Raw genomic sequence first — 6,000 nt, forward strand, 5'->3', positions numbered from 1 at the left:
AAATTAGTCTAGAAAATAAAAGGTTAATAGCAACAATTGGTAAAAAATAGCAATCTTTTAATTTTGGGAAAATAAAAAATAAGTTCCCAAAATATTTCACTTTTATTTTTAAAAAAATCTCAACTTATTAATTAAATTCAAAATGATTTTATTATAAAAAATATTCTTCCTCAAATTAATATCAATGATTAGATATGAGATACAAATATGGGAAAAAAGAGATAAAAATATGATAAAATATCTCTCATACATATGTCATGGATATTGGAGAATTTTGGTAAAAAAAAATTTTGTTGTTAAAATAATTATATGGTGTTGCAGTGTGCTAATTATCTTAGGATCATTTTGTACATGAACTAAATTTAATTTAAATTATACAATAAATTATATATGCATGTGATTTTTGTTTAGTGGTTAGATCTTATATTCGTGAACAATATCCAGAGAAAAAAAAATCAGATTATACTAAATTTCTTATTTTTATTGTTGTATTAATTGTTACACTGTTTCTCTCATTTTGTTTGGTCTATATTAATACAAGTTTAATTCTTATTATTTCTTGTGTCCCAAAAAATAAATATATTAAAACTTTATCATCTTAACTAGGACGATGTGTTGTTATTATTATCCAAACTTTTAAACTTTTCAAAAATTATTCAAAATTATAATCCAATAAAATTTTATTATTTTATAAGGTTATGTGAAAGGTCAAAATATTTTTCACATAATATTTTAAAATATATAAATACAGAAAAAATTTAAAAGTATACATATAATCATGTATTATACAAGTATATTACGAGTACTTACTAACTAAGGTACTAAATTTTAATCATTAATAAAATATTTGATTGTTATTTCAAATAACCTTCCTAGTATTGGTTTGGTATAAGTTTTTTAAGCAAAATAGTACATTTGTGCCATAAATTAGTAAGTTTTGGTCATTAATCAAATTTATTATGTTATAAGTAAGAATTACTATTTATGTATAAAAAATTATTATTACTTGAACTAAACTTACTCTCTCAAAAGTATATTTGGGATATAAAATAATAATTTATCTATTTAAAAAATAAGTTTCATATTTATTCCAATTTACCTTTTGAGACACAAAAATTACTAATTATTACGGTTAACTTACTATTTTAGATGAGAAACTTACTTTCTTATTTTTAGACATTATCTTATTTAGGTGGATAGATCCAACAGGTAATTAAATGATCGCTAAAGGTATAACAACCTGTTATATCAGGTAAAAACTGTTTAGTTACCATAACGATAGTTACTACCGCATTTTCCATAAAATCTATATCTATATAAATTTGAGAAGAGGTTTTTAACAACAAGCTTCCACACACCTTCCCACTGTCAATTCCATTTTTCTAGCATTTTATATTTAATTTATTTCGTAAAATACATCATGTCCACGTTTTCAACACATTACCACATTTTCATCAAATAAGAATACCACTCCAACTAACACTCCTCCCCTCACACACCTCCTCACTCCAATTAATACTCTCTCAATTAACAATTTTATTCCGATTAAAACTCCTCCAACCCAATAATAAGATATAACAACATAATTTCACCAAAAATAGCAATTTTGCAATTTAAAGTTCATGTGATCAAAAGAAGTCCCTTTAGAAGTAACAAAGCACTAATAAACATTTGCCAAAAGTAGTTGATCTAAAAGGGCTATATTTTTCACATCTTTCTGCTCCAACAAACACTGTCTTAGAGAACTCGTCGGTAATTTTGAATGCTCCCTCAAGAAGTGCGGCGGCCATGCATTTTTTTCCTGTGATTACGATGTCGTCTAAGGCATCTGTGGCATGGAGTTGTACTGACATGAAAGTGATGGATTTGACTGCAACATGGTAAGGTGTTGAAATGTCTACAACCTTATGAATACATTTATGAAAGCTGGAGTTATGAACAACAAGAGTTCCGTTCCATTACAGCGAGTGATGAACGGTCGAGATATCTTGATATATAGTGATTGGAAAACGACGTATTTTAGCGGAAAATTTTGAAAGCGTGCTATTACACACAAAGACATCTGCGACTTTCTGAACATTAATTTGATGATAATGTTTCTGCTTAATTACGCCTATATAAGGAGTACTGGAACAGAGGACTTTGGGAAGGCGGATTGAGAGCTTAATTAATATGGCCCAATATAAAATCTCGGCCAAGGTTGAAGATGTTTTCTTTTGATAAATCTTACTCTTCCAAGGCCATATCGGGGCTTCAAATGGAGCAAATAGATAGGAGAACAGGGAAATCAAGAGAAAAGTAACAAATCCTAATGGTTAAACAAACTTTCGAGTTCAATCTTGTAGAAGGGCATAAATAATCGGGTCAAACCATCAATAAAGCACGCCTTTACCTGTTATTGATCGAGGAGCGTATCATAATATGATCGATCTGGATTTCTGACCCATCAGCCTTGCCAGCATCAGCCGGTCTTCTAAAAACTCCATATGGGACTTGAAAACCGGGAAAACCTTTCGATCCTTGTGAAATCTGGCGTTAGAAAAATGGCAATGGCAATGATCTGTGCTTGTATCACCAATCTCCTCCATTTTTCTCTTGTTCTTCTGCCTTCTTCCTAGTGATAAGGGCTCCATGGTAGAAGTCTTCACCAACAAAATGAGAAATCCTAGTGATATGAACTTTTGCAGTTCAATTTAAATTGTCAAGAAAAAGCAGCAGCAGGCATGGAAAGGGAGAGAGGAAAAGGAGAAAGAGATTGAGGGTTGGGAATACGGGACAAATTCAGATGGGAATCGGATAGGAGTGACAATGCTTAACCCCTGCATGCACAGCCGCACTACTAATAGTAGTGCCTGAGGATGCATGTAACTAACTGCTGACACGGATCAATTCCGGAAGATTCTTTCTAACGACCTCACAACACGACAAATTACGAAGAAAATGACACGGCCGGTACTACAAATTCCTACTACAATTACTCACACTATTATTTGAGTACATATATATATATATAATCATATTGTCTTGCTATCAGTTTGCTCTTTTTCGGATAGGCAAATTGATACCCAAAACTTTGTTTTTGCATCCCAATTCAGTACCAATATAGATTTATGTATCGAATTGCCAATTTCTCGAGGCATGACCATTTTCATAAATTAGCAGCTAATTATATATAGTCCCCTATTTTCATTTTCCAAATCTGACACTTCATCTGGATTAACTGTTTTTGGAGGTGTTTTGAAAAATTTTACTATAATAGAGTTTTTAGAGTATATTTTGGGATATTTAAAAGTAATAGAGTTTTTAGAATATGTTTTAAAATATTTTTAAACATTATATTGCTATTTATTTCATTATTGATTTTTTTATTGACTATATATGTTTTATCTGTTTGCATCCTAGTCCAAATTTCCCTTTATTTCTTTCATTACTATAATGTTTTATTTGACTAAATTGAGTGTAACTATTTCAGGTTTTCAGATTTTTTTTGGTACTACTATTACTATTATGGTTGTACGTTTTCGCCAACACTATCGCACACTTTCCTGCTACTTTCTAGTGTATCAATTTTTTAGAATCTACAGTACATGGAATTGGATTGAACCGGTTTTCCTGTATTATATAGAAAAGAAAAATGAAGCATTTCTAGTTTGGAATTGGGAGAGAGATTTTAAGCACCATCGTCATAAAATTTCGATAATTAGTCCAGCATATCCTTGCAATAGTGTTATCTCCTGAGTAACTCCAAATACATTTAGATTTTTGTACAAGAAATTGAGACGGGAACATGATAAATGTAAAGTAATATGTTTACATATTACATATTAAGGTAATATGTAAATGAGATGGGGAAGCATTTCCAGTTTGGGATTGGGAGAGAGATTTTAAGCACCATCATCATAAAAATGCCGATAATTAGTCCAGCATATCCTTGCAATAGTGTTATCTTCTGAGTAACTCCAAATACATTTAGATTTTTGTACAAGAAATTGAGACGGGGACATGATAAATGTAAGGTAATATGTTTATTATCTGTTAGTCCGCTTAACATATTTGCTTGTTTTGCTTGTATGTGTAAAATTTTTGTTTGCATATGTGTAAAATTAGCAGCACACTCGAATGGAAAATGCTAGTTGGGAGGATTTATTTAAATTCGTATCAATACTTGAATTGTGCAGAAATTCATAAAAATCAAGTTTCTTATACTTGCTCCTATTGCTGATGACACCTGTTGATGAACAATTGAGTTTGTCGTCGTGTAATATTGAAGAGCGCTTGAAGTCATACAAAGGATATGTCTATCTAACCTGAAGCATTTGATTGACGCGATACGTTGTGCTACATTGCTAATTTATGTTGCTACGAAAAAAATGTTTTAGAAAAATAGATGGTAGTCCGCAATGTTTGAGGAAACATACTTTGAGTAATATACCTCAAAGTTGCGGATAGCCGAGGGACATACATGAGCCACACAATAATCTGAGCCCACATAGTTATCTAATTTGAGCCTACACAATAATCTGAGTCCAGAAAGGGTTATCGGATTAGAATGCCAAAATCATAGGTATTAAACCCGACTCGGCCCGGCGGTTCAATCGGTCAACCCGGTGAATCGGCCATGAAACCGGGTTAGGTTTGTAATTGGATCGTTTGTGCAAGAAGCCCGTTGACTTTTCAACGAATCGGCGATTTAACCGGTCAACTCGATTGAACCGGACGATTTTGTAAGGAACTCGATTTTGGGATAAAAATGATTAGAAGATGTTCTAATGCTGATTCGAACCTCAGACCTCAAGTATAAAGGTTAAGCGCACTCACCACTTGCCCAACAGCTCACTTGGTGCTTATTCACTGCTTCTATATTATATATTAGATTTTTATTCTTATTTTATTTCTTCAAAACAGAATTTGTTTGAAATCTGTTAATAAAATTTTATTATTCCCTAAACTTTATAAATTATTAAATGGATTTAAAAAATAATATATTACACAATTCATTTTAAAAACAAATATTATTCTTAATAACCTTTTGCACTTAAAATTCGTAAATAAATTAGATAATTACACTTAGATAATATTTTATACTTGAAGTTTTGTGGATTACTAATTAAATTGAGGTTTTGTTAATTCTTATAAGAATTAATGATTCTATAATAAATTGGACTAATTGAATATTTACTATAATATAGTTTATTATAGTTTTAACTTTTAACCATATCAAAAATTATAAAAACTTAATATTTAAATATATGTAGTGACCCACCGGTTGGACCACTCATCCATTGATTAAACCAATAACCCGTTGACCCACCTCTTTCATCGGGTTCCTCTCCGGGCCGGGTTTAGTAACTATGGCCAAAATATTTTTATCCTTTTACTTTCTCTTCTTAGCCACTGGTTGCTAGTGACTTTTCGTTCTTTTGGTTTTCTGGAGCTATGTAAATCAAAATTGTGTATTTAAGTGGAAAATTTTGAAAGCGTGCTATTTCACTCGAAACAACTACACGCCTTTCCGAACATTAATTTGATGAAGGCGGTTGTGCTTGAGTACGCCTATGTAAGGAATCCTGGGATAGAGGATTGCAGGAAGATTAAGAGCTATATATGGCAAGATACGGTCTTGGCCAAGGTTGAAGAAGTTTCGCTTCTATTTTGATAATTCTTACTCTTCCAAAGCCATATCAAGGATTCAAACGGATCAAAAAAACAGGAGAACAAGGAAACCAAGAGAGAACTAACAAGTCCTAATAGTTAAAGAAACTTCCTAGTTCAATCTTGTAGAAGGGCATGAAGATTTGGGTCAAACCCCTTCACCTTGCACCTGTGGTTGTTGACTTGACAACCTCGGAGGGACAAAAATACAGTCATACTGAAGCAGCTGGAAAGGTCTCTCATTACAGTTGCTCGGGGAAGTAGCTTGGTGCATCAATCGATTTCTCAAATACACAGATTATAATATCGTACATGGAGAAAGTCTATTGATTAATTTATGTCATGATG

The sequence above is a fragment of the Coffea eugenioides genome, chromosome 6 (assembly GCF_003713205.1).
Source record: "Coffea eugenioides isolate CCC68of chromosome 6, Ceug_1.0, whole genome shotgun sequence".
NCBI classification, from domain to species: domain Eukaryota; kingdom Viridiplantae; phylum Streptophyta; class Magnoliopsida; order Gentianales; family Rubiaceae; genus Coffea; species Coffea eugenioides.